This window comes from Delphinapterus leucas, chromosome 5 (genome assembly GCF_059928025.1).
Source record: "Delphinapterus leucas isolate spDelLeu-1000000601 "Yukka" chromosome 5, BTC_Dleu_Yukka2, whole genome shotgun sequence".
Lineage (NCBI taxonomy): Eukaryota > Metazoa > Chordata > Mammalia > Artiodactyla > Monodontidae > Delphinapterus > Delphinapterus leucas.
In genome coordinates, this window is record NC_143133.1 from 49,428,492 (window position 1) to 49,448,445 (window position 19,954).

The 19,954-nt window shown below is 39.7% G+C and overlaps 1 pseudogene; it reads left to right on the plus strand.

The window, feature by feature from the left end:
• Positions 1-19,954, plus strand: part of LOC111171607 (cytosolic beta-glucosidase-like) — a 151,309-nt pseudogene that overhangs the window by 115,803 nt on the left and 15,552 nt on the right.

A 19,954-nucleotide genomic window follows, 5' to 3' on the forward strand; every position in this document is an offset into this window, starting at 1 on the left:
GACACAAAAACAGAAATATAGGTCAATGGAATGTATAGAAAGCCCAGAGATAAACCCACACACATATGGTCACCTTATCTTTGATAAAGGAGGCTAGAATATACAATGGGGAAAAGACAGCCTCTTCAATAAGTGATGCTGGGAAAACTGGACAGCTACATGTAAAAGAATGAAATTAGAACACTCCCTAACACCATGCACAAAAATAAGCTCAAAATGGATTAAAGACCTAAATGTAAGGCCAGACACTATCAAACTCTTAGAGGAAAACATAGGCAGAACACTCTATGACATAAATCACAACAAGATCCTTTTTGAGCCAACTCCTAGAGAAATGGAAATAATAACAAAAATAAACAAATGGGACCTAATGAAACTTAAAATCTTTTGTGCAGCAAAGGAAACCATAAACAAGTCAAAAAGACAACTCTCAGAATGGGAGAAAATATTTGCAGAAGGAGCAACTGACAAAGGATTTATCTCCAGAACATACAAGCAGCTCATGTAGCACAATATCAAAAAACAAAAAACCCAATCCAAGAATGGTCAGAAGACCCAAATAGACATTTCTCCGGAGAAGATATACAGATTGCCAAGAAACACGTGAAAGGATGCTCAACATCAGTAATCATTAGAGAAATGCAAATCAAAACTAAATGAGGTATCACCTCACACTGGTCAGATTGCCTGTCATCAAAAAACCTGCAAACAATAAGTTCTGGAGAGGGTGTGGAGGAAAAGGAACACTCCTGCACTATTGGTGGGAATGTAAATTGATACCGCTACTATGGGGAACGGTATGGAGGTTCCTTAAAAAACTAAGAATAGAACTGCCATATGACCCAGCAATCCCAGTCTTGGGCATATACCTGGCGAAAACCATAATTCAAAAAGAGTCATGTACCACAGTGTTCACTGCAGCACTATTTACAATAGCCAGGACATGGAAGCAACTTAAGTGTCCATCAACAGACGAATGGAGAAAGAAGGTGTGGCACAAATATACAATGGAATGTTACTCAGTGATAAAAAGAAATGAAATTGAGTTATTTGTAGTGAGGTGGATGGACCTAGAGTCTGTCATACAGAGTGAAGTAAGTCAGAAAGAGAAAAACAAGTACTGTATGCTGACAGATATATATGGATTCTAAAAAAAAAAAAAAAAAGGTTCTGAAGAACTTAGGGGCAGGACAGGAATAAAGATGCAGACGTAGAGAATGGACTTGAGGACACGGGGAGGGGGAAGGGTAAGCTGGAATGAAGTGAGAGAGTGGCATGTACATATATACACTACCAAATGTAAAATAGATAGCTAGTGGGAAGCAGCCACATAGCACAGGGAGATCAGCTCGGTAAGCTTTGTGACCACCTAGAGGGGTGGGATAGGGAGGGTGGCAGGGAGATGCAAGAGGGAGGGGATATGGGGATATGGGGATATATGTATATGTATAGCTGATTCACTCTGTTATAAAGCAGAAACTTACACACCATTGTAAAGCAGTTATACTCCATTAAAGATATAAAAAAAAAATATGTAGGCTAGAAGAACTAAGCTAGCTTAGTCTAGGATACTCATCTGCAGGTAGAAATGTTGTATATAGGAGAAATATTCATACAATTTTAATACCTGCTACAACAGTGTCAGCATTCTAAATGTAAGTAATTTTTGGATTTTGTCTTATTTTCATAGCTATCATTAAAAAGAAAAATACTATATAAATCATATTTTAAATATAAATTTCATATTCTATTATATCCTGTAATAGACACATCAACTTATTCTAATTAAAACCTTTTGGAGAAAAAAAAAATCAAATAGAAGAGAATGACATCCTCCCATTTCTCTAACCAATGCTTGGCTTAGCTCTGATTATGCAACTTGAATCAGGAGTTCATCTTTGGGCCAACATCATTATGACTTCAGCTTGGATAAAGGTTGATTGACCAGAAATAAATCTTGTGTCCAGACCTGGATCTAGGGGATGGAGCCAGTCCCATCCAAACATGTGCACTGAGTATGGAGAGTATGATTTTTCCAGAAAAACTGAGGTGTTCTTACTAGTGGTTGGTGGGAGGTAGATGCAAGGTAGGCAAAACTAACCAATGCCTGTGAGACATTCACAGTGGATTCCAGGCTACCTTGCAGTAAAAACAGGATGGGAGGTAAGAAGTATTAGGAGGAACTCTCCCCAAAGGACTGTAAATGCACAGATTAGGAACTGTGTATTTCTATACGCAAACTCTTTAATGAGGCTATCATCTGTGCAAAAGGAAGTGACTTGTCCATAGAATCACAGTTCAAAAGGTAGAGGCAGGGTCACATCATTCTAATGCTCTACTTACAGACCAGGCTATTTCTTAAGTTAATCATACACGTGATTAAAAAAATAGTCAATTTTTGAAAGTGATATTTTTGCCTAATTTCAAAACTTTGGAAAATCCAAGAGCAAGTGAATATGACTTCATGAGAAAACTATTAAACTTTTCTGTGTTGAATTGTTTTGAATTTAATTCTGTAAAAGCAGAATATATGTATAAGCTCTATTTAATCAGTCTCTTGTTATGGAATTTTTAAAGCAGAAAATTTTCACTGGGTGTTTTCACAATTTAAACCATATGTGTTTGCAAATTCCTCAATGAGTTATCACCAGAATTACATTATTATCACATAAATGGCAACAGTTTTAGGTAAGGAGCTTTTTAGGCTTTCTTAGAGCCCTTTAATCTACTCTCCTTTATCAACTAGTTTTCACTCTTTGTGGCAGTTTCCCCAAGAGTTACCTCTTATGGGTGCCCACGGGAGAGCTGTTGTCATACTTGCCCTACACAGTCACCTGGCCCAGGAGACCTGGCCCAGTCTTGATGTCTTCTTGCCAGCTTCAGTACAGACCATGGGCAGGCCACTCACCCCATGAACTCTTGCTACAGGGTCCCCTCATGTAACGAATAGCCCTTTTGGAAGTGCTTAAATTCCTCTATCTTCTGGCATCTGGTCGACCCATAAGAACTTTCTATATCTTTGCCTTGGTAAACTGTGGCAGATGCAGGATGCTCTCCAACCATTGCCCATCTTACCTCTGCCATCCTACTCTTGCCTTTAGTCCTGAGCAAAGGAATGCTCACCAGTCCCTGACTTAGAAGGGGTGGGGGAGGACATTTGGATCCCATCAGTATTACAGAAGGGGATGATGGAGAGGTCCCAGAAGAAAGGATGTTTGCTGCTCTATGACCTGTAATAAGATGACCTCTTTCCCTTCCTGGTTCTACTCATATCTACTGGGTTGGGTGGAGTGTTGGTAATGATTGTGGTGGTGGGTGATGAACTGAGGTCTTGAATGAAGCAAGCTCTGTGGGGCAGGGGCTGCCACTCCTTACAGGCATTCTTTAAACTGCTCTGCCCTTGCTTCCTAGTGGTCACTTCTTTGCTCAAAACACTCTGATGACTTTCCATCTCACTTGGAATTAGATCCAAATTCCTTGCTGTGGCCTCCAAGACCCTACCTGATGGTCCTCATTTCCTCTCTCCCTCTTGCTCTACCACTCTTCCTCTGATCATTCAAATCTAGTCTGGCCTTCTTGTTCCTTGTACATGTCAAAAATGTTTTCACCTGAGAGCCCTGAACTTGCTGTTTCCTTAGCCTGGAATGCTCATATTGTATACTCTCAGATTTGCTCCCTTTCTTTTGTAAATCTTGTCTAAATATCATTTTATCAGTGAGGATTTCCTTGACCATTCTATATAAAATAGCATCTTCTGCCAGTCTCAGCTCTTAACTGATTTCTTTTTTTTGTATCACCTATCACCAGCTCATGTATACATGCCTGTACTTGTTTATTGACAGCCCTTTCCCAGGGACTTTTTCTGCTAGGTCCATTTTTCTACCCCTTCAGTCAGGGCAGTACCTGATACTTGGTAGCTCTCAGTAAATATTTGTTGACTTAATAAGTGAATGCCTGATGAATTAATTAAAATATATAAAGTAAAACTGAGACAAAACAAAGAAACTTACTTTGATGTTTCAGCTTACTGGTTTTAACTAAATGCAAATTTCAAATCCCCAGCTAGAAAGCCAACTCTCTCTCTTAATTTTGACACAATAGTTTTGACTGTTTCCATTTTCGTGAAGAATAACTAGGTACCTGCACAAATGCTGAGAAGTCCCGTGGGCATTTGGCACTGTAGGTTCATTTCTTCTTTGCCAGCGGGGAAAGTTTTTGCATTCCATATTTTCACTCCCACACTCTGATGTAATGGAAGCTACAAGACCAGACTAGGTAATCAGTAAGGTCTCTTTCTGCTCTAAAATGTACACCTTATGCCTTTCTTTCCTTTCTGTATGCACTTTTGAGCGGCCATTGTTACTTCGCTCATGACTTACAGGTGAGGTTATTGTCGTCCATGATTTGGATGACTGGTCCTGACTCTGTCTTTCAAATGTGAGCTAATGGTGGCTGTGGAGGATGCTAATTTAGGAAGATGATTCAGGTAGTGTGGATGATGCAGTTATTGTTCAGAGTAGGGCTCTGCTTGGGGCTATCAGTTTCTATCTGTAGAGCTATGTGGAGTGTAGGGTTTTGAAGACCATTAAAAATGGCTTCTTTCCCTTTAGCCAAATAGATTTGCTGAAGTGATTTTACAGTTCCTGAAGCTGTTGACAAGAAACAAGGGGAAAGCTTTTTCTATAAACATTTCTCACCAGAATATTCAACTCTCATTCTTGGTATAGGATTTTAGTCCCACTTTTGCCTAAAATCAATACAGTTAAATTTTTCTGGGTCTAGTAGGATAGTGTGTGTGTGTGTGTGTGTGTGTGTGTGTGTGTTGTTTTTATTTTTTTTCTCCTTTTAATTCATGTAGCTGGGAGAAAAAGGATTTTGTGGCTAGACTGACAGAATGTTTGTATTGTGCACATTCCCAGCAAAGAAAAGAAAAGAATGTAAAACAAAGGCCCCAACTTGGAAAGAGAAAGTTTGTTTAGAATGGGAATTAACCTGTCTTGAACATGATGAATGCCATACTTTTCAAAGGTTTGTTACAGAATTGATTTCTTTCTCTATGTTTCTGGCGGTTTAATTTGATTGGTATAGCAAAATACTGCTATTTGATGTGAGAGAAGTTATTTTTAATGCACAGGACTGTAGCTGTAAATTTTATTTGTGTTAATAATGTTAAATAAACTGCATTTATGTGTTGGGTTTATTTCTGGCTACTGAGCTACTACATAATTTGATTGTCCAGTGTTCAGGCATGGATTTAAATCTTTACACAGCTGGGAATTAGCAGGTCACATTGTATTTGCTTCTGCTTGTGGAATCAGGAAAATGACCACATTGAAGAAAGGAAGCTATTTCAGGGTTTTCTTCTCTTTTTTAAAGCACAAAATTATTTCCATAGAAACTTGATAATTTAACTCTTTACCTAAGTCTGTTTGAATGACAGGTCTGCAGGTATCCAGTTCTGACTTTTCCATTCAGCAGCTACCTATGTTTATCAAAAGATGTGACATGTTTTTTCTTATTTTTCCTTTAAACAAATCAATATATTATTTTTATGCTTTTAAGGAGATTAAATTAAAATCATAAAAGAGATTGAATAGCAATAATTGGCTTTTACAACATTATGAGGTTATTATGTTCAATACTTACCTTGACAATTATAATTTTCAATAAGTAATCATCAAGTACTCAAACCCATAAAATGTTTACTGGGTTAATGTTGTTTCAATAATACGATACATGCTGTTTTCATCTATACTAAAATAGACTTCAGATTTTGCAGACAATAAAATTATTTGATCAGGTTTGCACAGCTTCAATGACAATTACAGTTAATTCATGCAGAACTTCAATTTGCTTTTTATTTTATTTTAATTTTCGGTCACGCGGAGCAGCTTGCAGGATCTTAGTTTTCCAACCAGGGATTAAACCCGGGCCCACAGCAGTGAAAGGGTGGAGTCCTAACCACTGGACCACCAGGGAATTTCCTCAATTTGCTTTTTAGAGTCTCTTCTACTTCTTAGGCTAAACTGTTGACCAACTCCAGTGGCATTAAGATCATGAAGGCTTTTGCATTCATCTACTTTAACTTTTGTATGATATCCTCAGAAAATAAACTACCTGTGGCTCAGGAGAAGTATAAATTCTTGCCTTGGCTTACTTTATTACCATTTCATTCTATGGGTCTGATTATATGTATATCTAATTTGACAGCACAACATGAATAGAGGTTAAATTGATTGGGACCTTTCCATCTTAAAGAATTAAATATTCTTGGTAATAAAGCAAACAAACCAATATTCACTCTAGCTGATTTTCATCAGGAATGACAGAAATTTACTCAACAACATCAGTCAGCAAACAAATATCTGTTGAGTGTTTGGAAGGTATGGGTGGACATGAAGGTACATGGGACCTGTCTTCAAGGAGCATAAAATCAGATTGATAAGATAATTAATGCTTAGGTGTAAGAAAAGTCACTTAGCAACACAGTGATACAAACTAATAATAAAGTATATCTTAATTGCCAAATGAGGGTTGTAGCAGACATCACAAATGTCCTTAGTAAGTTTACTTACTCAAACCTGAGTAATCAGGGAATTCCCTGGAGGTCCAGTGGTTAGGACTTTATGCTTCTTCTGCAGGGGGCCCAAGTTTGATCCTTGGTCAGGGAGCTAAGATCCTGCAAGCCACACGGTGTGCTCCCACTTCCCAAAGACTTAAAAAAAACAACTGAGTAATCAAACTGGAGTAAGTTTATTCTCCCTCCTTTCACTTTTAATATTGTATTCTTTGGAATAAGGTGGGTTTTTCCACACAAATAATCAAGGGCAGTAAATAAAACCAGCTAACATTTACTGGATTGTTCTTATGTGCCAAGCACAGGGACATTACCACATTTGAGAGCTCCAAATCCACTGAAATAGGTCCTATGATCCTCATTTTACAGATGGGGAAACTGAGGCCAGAATAACTTGCTGAAGTCTGCACAGCTGGGCCAGAGCTGGGACTTAAATCCAGGCAGCCCAGGCTGAGAGCTTGTGGCTGCACCACTACACCATCTGCCTCTCCAGGACACCTGATTCCGGGTGCACCAAGGGAGGAATCTGGCTACAGAGAACTAGCTTCTCGCTGCAAGTTTACTTTCATAGCACTCCAGTTAATCCACAGAAAGTTCACTTACTAAATGGGCTCTGAGTAGTTAGCTAACAAGCTTTTGGTGAGCAGTGTTCTCCAGAGGGCTGTTTCCATAGCCTGTCGCATTGGGCAATCAAGCCTGTGGTTGTTAATCCTACTCCAGGATAGCCCAGGCCTGCACACCAAAGTTGCTGGAAAATGGTTCCATATTGAAAACACAAACTGGATCCACAGTGCCTGGCTCTAGCTTTCAGAAGGCAACAGCCCAGCAAGGAGGGCCTGGATATTTGTGCTGGTAAACTCAAGAAACTGAGGATAGAGTGGGGGAAATGGCTCTCAACTTTCATATATGGGTTAAAACAATGAGGGCTTGTGTTTTGATTTTTCCCTAGTTCACAGGCTTTGAAAGAACCATGGCTTCTGTTGAGGAACACAAAGATGTGTCAAGGCACTGACTTACGGCAGTGTGGTTCTGTTTGCTGTGGCACTAGACCCTCCCCATAGGGAAGATGGCAACAGGTAGATTCTTTGCCCCAACGGTACCACTTATTGCTGGCACCTCTTTGATCCTCATTTGCTTCAGCTATAAAATGGAGCCAACAATAATACCTATTGGGTAGAATTGTCCTGGGGATTAAATGAATTGATAAATATGAAGTTCTCAGAAGAGGGCTGGGTATTCAACACACACTTGCTATCGTCATTATTATTTTACTACTATTTTTACATGTATTTTGTAGTGGAAAGAAAATGAGATTTAGAAAGGGTTCAAGTTCTGATTCTTCCCTCTGCTATTTTGTGGGAGCTTGGACAAGTCACTTGATCTCTCTATTCAGGGCTCTTGTCTGAGATGAGGATAACACCAGCCTCATAGAGTTGTTTAAAGAAATAATAAAACATTATCTATCAATTTCATTTGTATACTGTAAAGCCTCATGTGCATTATCATTTTAAATTCTCCAAACCTGATTATTCTCTTGAATTCTCTTTCTTTATTAACCCAGTTGACACAGCTATAAAACTGGTAGTCATATTAAACCCTTCCTTTCAATGAGTTGGCTGTAAGATTTGATTCTTCTCTTAATATCTTTAGTATCTGGCCCCTCCCTCCTATCCACTGCAATTTCCTCAAATATAAGGTTTTAGCATCCTCCTAACTGGCCTCCCAGACTCCATTCTTCGGTCTGTTACCAGAATGATTGTCCTAAACTGCAAATTCATTCTTCCCATTTTCCTACTTAAAACTCTCTAGTGGTTTCTCATTGCCTTCAGCATAAAATTCCAATTTATTAGCATGGTGAGCAAGCTCTCTCATGACATGGCTTTTTACACACTTTTTACACATCCCCCCAAGATCACTCTTGCCCTTTTGCCTTTATCGATGCCTTGTGTCACATCAAATTAGGTATAGTTCCCCAGAACATGTCTTTTTCTTGTGCTTTCTGGCCTTTTCCTTCCCATTATCTTCTTACCTGCCCTTCAAGATTATTCATTCTATCATCAGCTACTTTAAAGAGCCTTTTCTGACATCCCTTTTCCCCGATGCCCTGAGTTAACAGTTCCTCTTCTGTGCCCCCATGATGCCCAGTGTTCGCGCTGATTGCTTGTATCCCAACTACTCCTTTATGTATCTCTCTTCCTTATAAGAAAGATGAACGCTTGAGGATTAGGATCTCATCCAAGTGGTTTTTGTATTCCCAGTGGCTTGGGAAAAAAAACAATAAATGTTGATTAAATGGAAGAATAAATATTTTGCTCAATGAGAATAAGATGATGAGGTTACCCTTCAAGAATCATCTCCAAGTTGCAAATCCACTCCACTCTACAAGAGATTTACAAAGGAGATCATCTTTGACATGTATTGTCAGATGCATGATCTTGGGCAAATGACACAGCATCCCTAAGTCATTTTTCTCATCTTGTAAAGGGGGAATAATGAGTATCTACCTTACAGTACTGTTGGAAAGAGCAAATTAAATATGCATATAAAACTCTTAAAAGGTGCTTGGTATCCAGTAAACACACAGTAAACATTAATTGCTACTATCTTATTAGTTCCAAATGGAAGTGAATTCACCCCATCCTTCATTCAAGAAAGTTGCTCTTGGAGGTGGTCAATGCAAGTTTGGGTGGGAGAGGTGGTCTGTAGGTTTTCTTGACCTCAGTGAAGTAGCTCATAAAAGAGTGGATTTATTAATCATCCAAATAAAGAAAAAAATCATCAAGAAAAACAATGGAGTTCAAAGACTTGTAGAGTTCTGGCATAAGCAAGAGAAAAACAAAACTCTGTTGACCCCATTCTCTCCTGGTTTGATAATTTTCTTTGCCATACAGTTCACAGTAAAATAAAAGGGTTTCTATTCCCATGCATATTCTCTACACTTTCTGTGATTCTGCTGATGCCGCTTAGGAATATTTTTGTTTTTTTTAATACTCAAAACTAGAAAAGCTTAACTGATACATGAGAGACAGAGAGGTCAAATGAAGAGACATTGGTTGGACTGGCCCAAGCCAGTCGCATGCTCAGTGTCAGGCACCTGTCCAGAATTCCTTTGATACTTCGTCTGCTATGGTCACCTACATGGCTGTGATCAGCAGTCTTTCAAAGCGTGAAGTAAAATAGAGAAAAAATGGCTATTTTCTACTTCCTCAGCAGGGGCGTGAATGTTCATGAAGATGAATCAGGAAGAAGACAAGAGAGAATCTTGGGAAGAACATGGATTTTGGAGGCAGAGAGCTGGGTTTTAATCTTTTCTCTGTTACCTGTTCTCTTATCACCTTGCACACGTCTACTTTCTCTGCAATTCATTTTCTGTGTTCATATAATGGACAGAATAGCATCAGTCTTTAAGAATTGTTGTGAACAGCATGGTTTTTAGCAATAAATCATAGCTGTTCCTCTTCCTTTGTGCCTGGACAGTGTCAGGTGTCATCTTTGATAATCCTCTGTTCTTCTCCTTGAGTCTGAAAAGGCTTGAAACCTAATGCCCTGGCTATATATTTGTGAATCATTGCTGAGAGCCTGGAGGTAACAACAGTTTAGGGATACTGTTAATTGTTGGTCCTTCCTCCTTCCCTCTTTCCCTCCTTTCCTCTTGCCTCTTCTCTTCCTCTTTGCCTCCTCTCTCCTTTATTCCCCTCCTCTCTCCCTTCTTCCCTCCATCTTTCTCTCTTTTTTGCCCTCTATCCACTTGTCAAATAACAACCCCTCGTTAAAGAAGCTCATCTTCTTGCAGTTACTGATGGCATCATCATACCTCTAGGAAGCTAGTTACTTTTTTCATATGACTCCAGTTCTACCATGTAATCCCAGAGTCAAAATGTTTATATCATCTACCATCGTTAGCTTTACATTCTTTATTTTAAATTCTGTGTGATATAATCCTTCTAGGATACAAATCCATAGGCCCCATGTGTTCAAATGGAATAAGATATGATCTTAGCAGTCAAGACTCACTCACTCTAACACTCTGCATAATGATTAGACTAAGCGCCTTACGTAAAATCCATTCCTAAAATCCTGAACTATCTCACTGTGTACTGTTTTGGGGTAGACTGTTAGTTTCATGTAGACTTTTAGTTTGGAAAGAACCCTAGAGAGATTCTAATGCCATATAGACCTATGAAGATCACCCATTCCAAACCCATCATTAGACCATATGAGCAATCTCAGACACACACGTCTTAGTCATGCGTAGGTTAATTAGAGGCAGAGATAGAAACAGGTCTCTGGGCCTCGAGCTGTTATCACCTTGCTGGTGGCCTTGGGAGAGGCCATTAAAATTGACACATGGACAAAGTTCCAGTCTTCACTTACTTGGTAGCTAGTGAACTCATAGTTATCTTTCAAGTTTTGATTCAAATGCCTGTTCCTCTGGAAAGCTGTTTGTGAACTTCCCAGGAGAGCTAAGTCACTTCCTCTTTGTGCCACCAGTGTCTCTTCGTATTCTCCAACCAGTTCTCTTTGGACCTGTCTTCCCAATGAGACCATCACCTCCTGAGGGCAAAAACTATATGCTATCCGTCTCTGAATCACCACATCCTGCCTGGAGTCTGGCACATAATAGCTGCTCCGTGGGTATTTGTTGAGTGAATAATGAACAAATTTGACTTTTCAAATATTTGGATCAGTTGCGGAGTCACAGGGCTCACTTGTGAAGGGAAACTGTTCCTGCCCCCTCTGCTCTGGCCATTGCTGATGAATGAAGCCCTACCTCAATTCATGTCAAATGCTCTCCTGTCTTTGAGGGGCTGCATGATTAAACTGCTGCTTTTATTTTCGGGCAGACTGGAGGGTTCGATAGGCAATAATGTTGGAGTCCCTAGAATTTAGGAAGAGATATATTTCATGGCCCTCACTCTGAGGTCTATAAGAAGTTTTATTTTCTGAATAAGTATTGATTGCAGCTTAAAAAATACTACAAACCTATTTAATTAAAAGAATGAGAGAAGTCATTGGTGGGTAGTGCATGGGTGGGTGTAAGAGAAGACAAACTCTTCAGGTTCCTGGATTTTATAATTGTACTTGCTTAGGAAGCTTATTAAAGCCTTGCAGGTGCAGTGTTTCATCACAGAGTAGTGAACCTTTGAAAGATATGCATAATAAACAGAGTTTGAAATATGCTTTTATTCCAGGCCATATGGTCCTGTCTGGAGCTTTCCTGGATCTTTGGGTCAGTTCATTGTTGAAAGATGGGCTTGCAAGCACCTACCTCTCGGAGCAGCTGTCAGAGGCCTATCAGAACGAATATGCTTTTGCATGATTATTTATTTTATGTGGCTCTCTGAAACAAGCCCAGCCTTGCTCAGGAGCTGAAATGTGCTGAGCAAAGTCCCCTCCCCGAACAGCTTGTGGCCACATCACCAAGCAGTGTCCTTCTTTGTCCTTAAAAAACAGATGAGCGAGACTTATACAATAGGCCAGGACAGGCAGTCTGGGTGAGGTGTACCCACCTGGGCTTGAACTTGGTGCCAGCAATATGAAACCGTACACGGTAGCATTTTAAAGACGTGCCACTGCTCTTTCTTCCCAGCTCTCTGTTGCTCACTTTCCTGTATCCCTCGACTCTGTGCAATTACAGTGGCCGCCGAACGCAAGCACTTGTGTTTTTGTGGTATTATTGTGGTGTGGAGAATGCTAACACTTGCTTTCTCTCCCTTTGTCATTAACAAAAGGAGGCTTTAACTCCTCTGAGAATGGCTTTTTAAGGGGTATTTAATGTAATTTATTCAACATTTATCGTATAGGTATGGAAATACTAGTAACTGACAAGAGACATGGTCCTGAAGACAAGTGACCACAGAAAAATATCCCAGCAACCAAAATGTGCAGTGAGTTGATCATATTGGAAGGAGATATTTCTTTCTCTTTATTTGGACAAGGTGAATTTGGAGTTGAATTTTGTCATCTTGGCCAAGTAAATAATCTTGCCTTCTTGAGAATGACCTTTTCTCTACTCTCATCTTGCTAACATTATGTTTGGTATTCTGTATCTATTTGTAGTTATTCACTCATTTAAGCAGTATTTATTGACAGTTATCCTTCACCAGCCACTGTGCTAAGTTTTGGGAATATAAGATCCATGTGCTTCCTGCCCTCATGGAGCTTAGAGTCTGGAGAAGAGGACAGACACTGAACAAATAGTTAATTCCATGTCTTATTCATGTTACAAAAGGGAAGATAACAGTGTTGAGTGAATGCACATAACAGAGAAACTGTATGGGGTCTTTGCTCTTCTGTTTCATCTTGAGGGCAAGGTCTGCATTAGGTTCCATACCACCTCACCCCCCCCAAATGAGAATCACTATGCCTAAAACAATAACTTGTATATAGTAGATGCTATGTAGTATAAAGTATTTTGTGGCTATAAGGGAGGAATTAAAGAAAGAAACTAAGAATGAAGTACTAACACTAGTCCATTTATTCAGAATACAGTTGGACAAATTACAATTCTAGAGCCCTAAATTAGTTTTAGAGCAAAACTACACATTTTTCTTTTGCTCTCACGTGCAGCTATACCATTTTTTATTTACCCATGGTGCCTATTTTTCCACCTCTAGAGCCCTAGAATATAGAACTTAGCCTTTCACCTGTGTATAGAAATACAGGACTCTGATATTTCTATCTGGGGAACCAGCTACTTTTTTTGAGGGCTGTTCTTAGGTCACTGTAGTTATTAGAGATAGGCTAGTTCTATATACAAGTAGATCAACATTCTTATGATCTAAAAAATAATAGCTATTCCGAAGTGTGTACCTCAGGCCTAGGGATAAGATCGTTTGATGAGAGATGTTTTCTTCTGAAGCTCTACTATGATACCCTAGGGGCTTCTGGGACCAAGGAGCCACCACTCAAGCTTAGTCTGTGTCCAGGAGAGTGTAGTGACATTGCCCAAGAGCACTGAGCACTTACAGTGATAATTCTTAAGAAGGGGAAAACACTCAAGAAGACCACCCCAGAAATACAGCCAAGGGCCAAATAAAGGGTTCCTTGAGAGATATTGGTAATCAGAGGTGAAGTGTGGTAGCAGCAGCTGAGACAGCAGAGAAGCTTTTGGGATATGTCAGAGAAGAGAGGCCAGTGGAAAGTGATGGGGAATCTTAGGTCTGAATGGGTAGAGAGTTGGAATAGCCAGGTTGCGAATGGAAGCAGAGGCTGGTTTCCCCTGGGACAGGAACATCCAGCAGTGCAGTAGCAGGGATTCAGGTGCTGGATGGGGACTTGGAATCAATGGCATTGACATCTTGGCTGTTCAGCCTGAAGATAATATGATTCTGATACCCAGATAGGAATAGTGAGACCAGAGTCCTATTAAGATTATATTAAGATGACTCCCTTCCTCCCTTTTTCCCTTCCTTCCTCCCTTCCTTCCTCCCTCCCTCCCTCCCTCCATTCCTTCCTTCCTTCTTTCCTTCCTTCTTCCCTCCCTCCCTCCCTCCCTCCCTCCCTTCCTTCCTTCCTCTCTCTTCCTCCTATATCTTTTTCCCTTCCTCATTTCCCTTTCTCCTTCATTCCTTCAACAAGTACTTATTTAGCATCTTCTATGTGTTAAGTACTATTCTCAGGGTTAGGAATATTGAAAAGAATAGACAGACAAGGTCCCTTTTTTTCTCATGGGATTTTCAGTCTTCCAGGTAGGATCAATAATAAAAAATAAGTACATGAACAAGGCAATTTCACTTAATAATAGGGCCACAAAGAAAAGAGTACAGGATGAGACAGAATGAGGTAGTTGGGAATATAAATGGAGGCATCAAAAAAGACCTCTTATGGAGGTAAACTTGAATCAAGACCTGAATGGAAATAAGCAGCCATGAGGTAAAGACATAGAGGAGTGATTCAAGCAGAAGGGAAGTCTGTGTAAAAGCTGTAAAATGGAAAACAGCTCAGTACATTTTAGGAAGCGAAAGAAGCCCAGCGTGCCTAGAGAATGGCCAGTGGAGAGCAGGAAGGAGAGGATGGGGGAGAGCTGTGCAGAAGCCTGATCATGTAGGGCCTTAATGGTCAAATAAGGATTTAAAATTTTGCACTAAGTGAAATAGGAAACCATTAAGTGGGGGAGTTAGAAAAAGACATAAGGCAAATTGGTTTTTCGAAGATTTATACTTTCTGGCTACATTGTTTGCAAGAGTTGTGGCAGGAAGACTAGTCGGGAAGCTATTGTGGTGGTGTAGAGGGATCAAGAGCTGGGTGCGGGGAGAGCCTGTTACAGATGGGCAGGTGAAGAGGATATGGAAAAGGGAGAAGCAGGCATGACGTCTAGGCATTTGGTATGAAGAACTGAGTGATGCCATTTTTTGAGATTCGAAAATAGAGTGGGGGCAGGTTTGAGGAATGGGTTATACATCAAGAGTTCTATTTTATATACGTTAAATTTTATTTATTTATTTTAAAGTTTTAAAATAAATTTAAATTTACAGTTCACCTTGTTGTGCAACCATGATCTCCATCTATCTCCAGAACTTTTTCATATTCCCGTTGTACCTATTAAACTCCCCATCACTCCTCCCCACCATCCCTTGTAACTATTATTCTACTTTGTGCCTTTGTGAATTTGACATTCTAAGTGCTTTATATAAGTGAAATCATACAGTATGTGTCTTCTAAGTTTGGCTTGTTTTACTTAGCCTGTCTTCAACATTCATCCATGTTGTAGAATGTATCAAAATTTTATTTTTTAAAAATATTGAATAATATTCCATTGTAGGTATACACCACATCTTGTTTATCCATTCATCCAGTGATGGACATTTGCATTGTTTCCATCATTTGACTAATGCTGCTTTGAACATCAGTGTACAAATACACCCGTTAAATTTTAAATGTCATTTAGATCGCAAGAGCAGAAGTAAAGTCGTGAATTATATATAGATTTTGCAGGTAAGAGAGATGCTAGAGCTAGAGATATAAATTTTGGGGTCATCATATAGTCTTTGACCAGAGGATCCATGAACCAAATTAGGTTGTGGCCCCAATTCTTTTTAGATGTCTAATGAGCTAAGCTGAGCCATATGACATAGTTTTTGCCTAAGTAGAGGTGGGTTAGAGTTAGTCTAAAACCCAGTGTTAAAATAGGCTGGAAAGGCCATAATTTCCCCTAAATTCGTCTGAGCATCTCTGAACTTATCCTTCTAATAGGATAAAAATAAGAACACACCGCTGTTCCACGCCCTTGGAAATGGAAGCAGTGCAACGGACAGCAGGAGAGAGTGTGTCCCCAGTGCTCCCTGCCCCCTCTCCCCGCCCCACAAGCCTGCCTCTGTCCTGGGCCTAAGCAAGTCCAGAAGCTCTGTTTTCAAGTAGCGAAAAGAGAAACTTTGAACAAAATCTGAACATTGGCCAAGTGTGCTCCAGTGTGCCATCTGACCACTCTGACTTTAAGGTGCATGAAGGAGAGACCCCTACTCATGCAGGCTATAACTCCATAAGGTGATCCCCTTTAAAACTCTCACCCCAGGGCTTCCCTGGTGGTGCAGTGGTTGAGAATCTGCCTGCTAATGCAGGGGACACGGGTTCGAGCCCTGGTCTGGGAAGATCCCACATGCCGCGGAGCAACTAGGCCTGTGAGCCACAACTACTGAGCCTGCGCGTCTGGAGCCTGTGCTCCACAACAAGAGAGGCTGCGACAGTGAGAGGCCCGTGCACTGCAATGAAGAGCAGCCCCCGCTTGCCACAACTAGAGAAAGCCCTCGCACAGAAACGAAGACTCAACACAGCCAAAAATTAAAATAAATAAATTAAAAGAAGGCTCAACATTAAAACAAAAAACTCTCACCGCAGAAAAACTTGGACCAATTACTGAGTACTCCTCTTTCTCAATGGTGCTAGTTGTTTGGTTTTGATCTTGCATTTTCCCTGGAGATATAAGAGGATTATAAAAGGGGTGGAAGAGACTTGAGAATTTTCCCTACACTACAAGCACTAGATTTTTGCTCTTAAGGAGTCAGTGCTACAGGTGTCACCCCCAGCTTTATGCTCTCCACATGCTTTTTATGCTCTGGCCATTTGATTCCCATAGTGGCTTTGACCCTTGCATGTCACCCACAGTCCTAGATGTGCAGTCTTTCTTGATTTGCAGTGTTTCCATGGTATTCTTATAGAAGGATCATGGACTTTGGAGTCAGACAGTTTTAGTATTCATTTCCAAATTCTCCCTTTTTAGTTGTGTGACTTTGGTCAAATTACATCCACAGAGAGTGTCACCAGGTCAAGGACATGGGGCATTTCTGGCCCTCCTCATCAATCTCTCTTTCCAGCTTATCTTTAAATGTTGGGATAACATGAGGCTTGTACCAAGTCTTGTTTTCTTATTCTCTAAATTCTATTCAACAGCCATGATTTCAATTACCATCTTTACATGATGACTCCAAAATTTACATTTCCATGTCAGACCCTACTTTGAGCTCTTTAATTTGTCTGTCCAACTACCTGTTGAACTTTTCATTTAGAGGTCAAAAAAGCACCTTAATGTCATCATAACCAAAGCTTGATTCATTATCTTCCCTGCCTTTTATCCAAAAGTTGTCTATGCCCAATATTTCCTAACTTAGAGACTGACAATACTATCCATTAAATTGTGCTAACTTTATCACATTAGCTCCTTCACCACTAATCTCCAATAAATTGTTCAGTCCTGTTGATTTTATCTGAGTATCTATTGAATCCATCTGATTCTTTGTCTTCACTTATGCCAACCCAGACCAAGCTCCTATCATCTCCCTCATGGTTTACTGCAATCACTCCTAAATGCTCTCTTGGATCCCACTCAAGTCTATTCTCCACAGAGGTCACAGTTCTCTTCTAAAAATGCAAATTAGCTAAACTCACTCCCTTGCTTAACTCCTTCCATGACTTTTCATTGCTGTTGAGATAAAGATTAAAATCTTTATAAGGCCCTGCATGTCTCAGTCCCTGCCTCCTGGAGTGCATGTTCTCTCTCTCTAATTATTTTTTCCCTACAGCTTTTTTGAGATACAATGACATACAACATTGTATAACTTTAATGTATACAACATGTTGATTTGACACACTTATGTACTGTGATATAATTCCCACTGTAGCATCAGCTAAACCCTCCATCACCTTACATAATTATTATTTCTTTTTTGTGACAAGAACATTTAAGATCTACTCTCTTAGCAACTTTCAATCTCATAAGACAGTATTGTTAACTGACATTACCATACTGTACGTTGGATCCTGCAAACTTATTCATTTTATAACTGAAATTTTGTACCCTTTAGCAATGTCTCCCTATTTCCCCCACTCCCCAGCCCTTGGTAACCACCATTCCAGTCTCCGTTTCAATGAGTTCCTGATAATTCTTTATGATCCATTGAACTATATTTTTTAAATTCCTTAAATGTGCTGTGAACTTTCCCATGCCTGATCTTTGACATATGTTATTTACTTTTCTCGGATTTTCTTATTCTTCTTCATTTAGTGAAGTGGACATCTGTCAGGTTTTCTGACTGCTTAGCACTTGTTGAATACACTTGCTACATTTGAGGAATAGCCAGTCTTAAGAGCTGTGTCTAGTCAAGGTAGAGAATGACATTCCCCAGGTTTCTTTGGAGCAAGGGCATGCACATGTGATCTAGTCTCCACCAATCAGACTGACTCATGTGAGAATTTAATCTGAAAGTAAACAGCTTGAAGAAGGCAGAACCTATCACGTGCTGGTGAGGATAGCAACAGAGGCATCCAGCTCTTGAGAATGACAGTGGTTATAAAGTCTAGTTTCTGGTGCAGAAGTAGTTGAGATGCCTGTGGCTGCATGGCTGCAAGAAAGTTGGGTTTTGACAGCAACACGAACTATGGGACTTAGTGCCCATTAGGTCATTAGCAGTTAAGGAAGTTTCTTCCACCCACCAGTTCCGTGGTATGCTTTTGGGCACTATTTCTGAAAGCTTCGTTTGAGCCAAGTTTTCCACCTTGACACGTTTTTTGCTTCATCTGTCAAGGTCAGCTTCTGTTACTTACAAGTAAGAAAGAACCCTGGCTGGTAGCGTTCAATAACTCCAACTAATCCTTGAGCTCTGAGCTCTAGTTCACTCTAGGAGACTGTTCCATTTTCCCTGTTCTCCAACCCTTGCTGACTTAGATAGATCTTCCACTACAACATGTTGTCAAGACTCAATATAGTAGTTCTATTTTTAGTTTTCTGAGAAATCTCTGTATTGTTTTCTGCAGTGGCTGCACTAATTTACATTCCTGCCAACAGTGTAGAAGGGTTCCCTTTTCTCCACAGTCTTGCTACCATATGACCCAGCAATTCTACTCCTGGGTATATATCCGAAAAAGACAAAAACACTAATTTGAAAAGATACATGCACCCCAGTGTTCATAGAAGCATTATTTACAATTGCCAAAGAACTGCCAAAGTATGGAAGCAACCTAAGTGTCCATCAACAGATGAATGGATAAAGAAGATGTGGGTGTGTGTGTGTGTATATATATATATACATATACATATATACACATACACAAGGGAATACTACTAAGTCAATAAAAAAGAACAAAATTTTGCCATTTGCAGCAACATGGATAGACTTGGAGGGCGTATGCTAAGTGAAATAAGACAAAGACAAATTTTGTATGATATCACTTACATGTGGAATCTAAAAATTACAACAAACTAGTGAATATAACAGAAAAAGAAGCAGACTCATAGATATAGAGAACAAACTTGTGGTTACCAATGGAGGGAGGGGCAATATAGGGGTGGAAGAGTGGGAGGTACAAATTATTGGGTATAAGACAGGCTACAAGGATGTATTGTACAACATGGGGAATATAGCCAATATTTTGTAATAACTGTAAATGGAAAGTAACCTTTAAAAAGTGTATAAAATTTTTTAAAAATTCAAACAAATTGGAGTTGAAAGTAACCTTTAAGAAGTGTGTAAAAATTTTTAAAAATTAAAAAAAACCTTGGAGTTGTAAACAAAACAAACAAGCAGACAAACAAACAAATGACTCAGTATAGTGTCCTGGCTTGGCGTGCAGGCACTGCTGGTATCCTGCCTGAGTTCCAGTCTCAACCCTCCTACTGACCTGATATTTGCTCTCTGTGATCCCTTCCCTTCTCTGTAAAATGGAGACAATGGTAATATCCATCTAACTCACAGGTTTACTGTAAAGATTAAATGAATTAGTGCATACATGAAACCCTTAAAGTGGTACCTGAGTGCTCAATAAATGTTAGCTAATATGCTCTTCTTACCCACAGTTCCCATGTCTTTCTTTTCATAATGTTTTTCACGGATTGTAATTAAAGGCTCACAGGGTGGTAATTTGATTAAGATATGTCTTCCATAT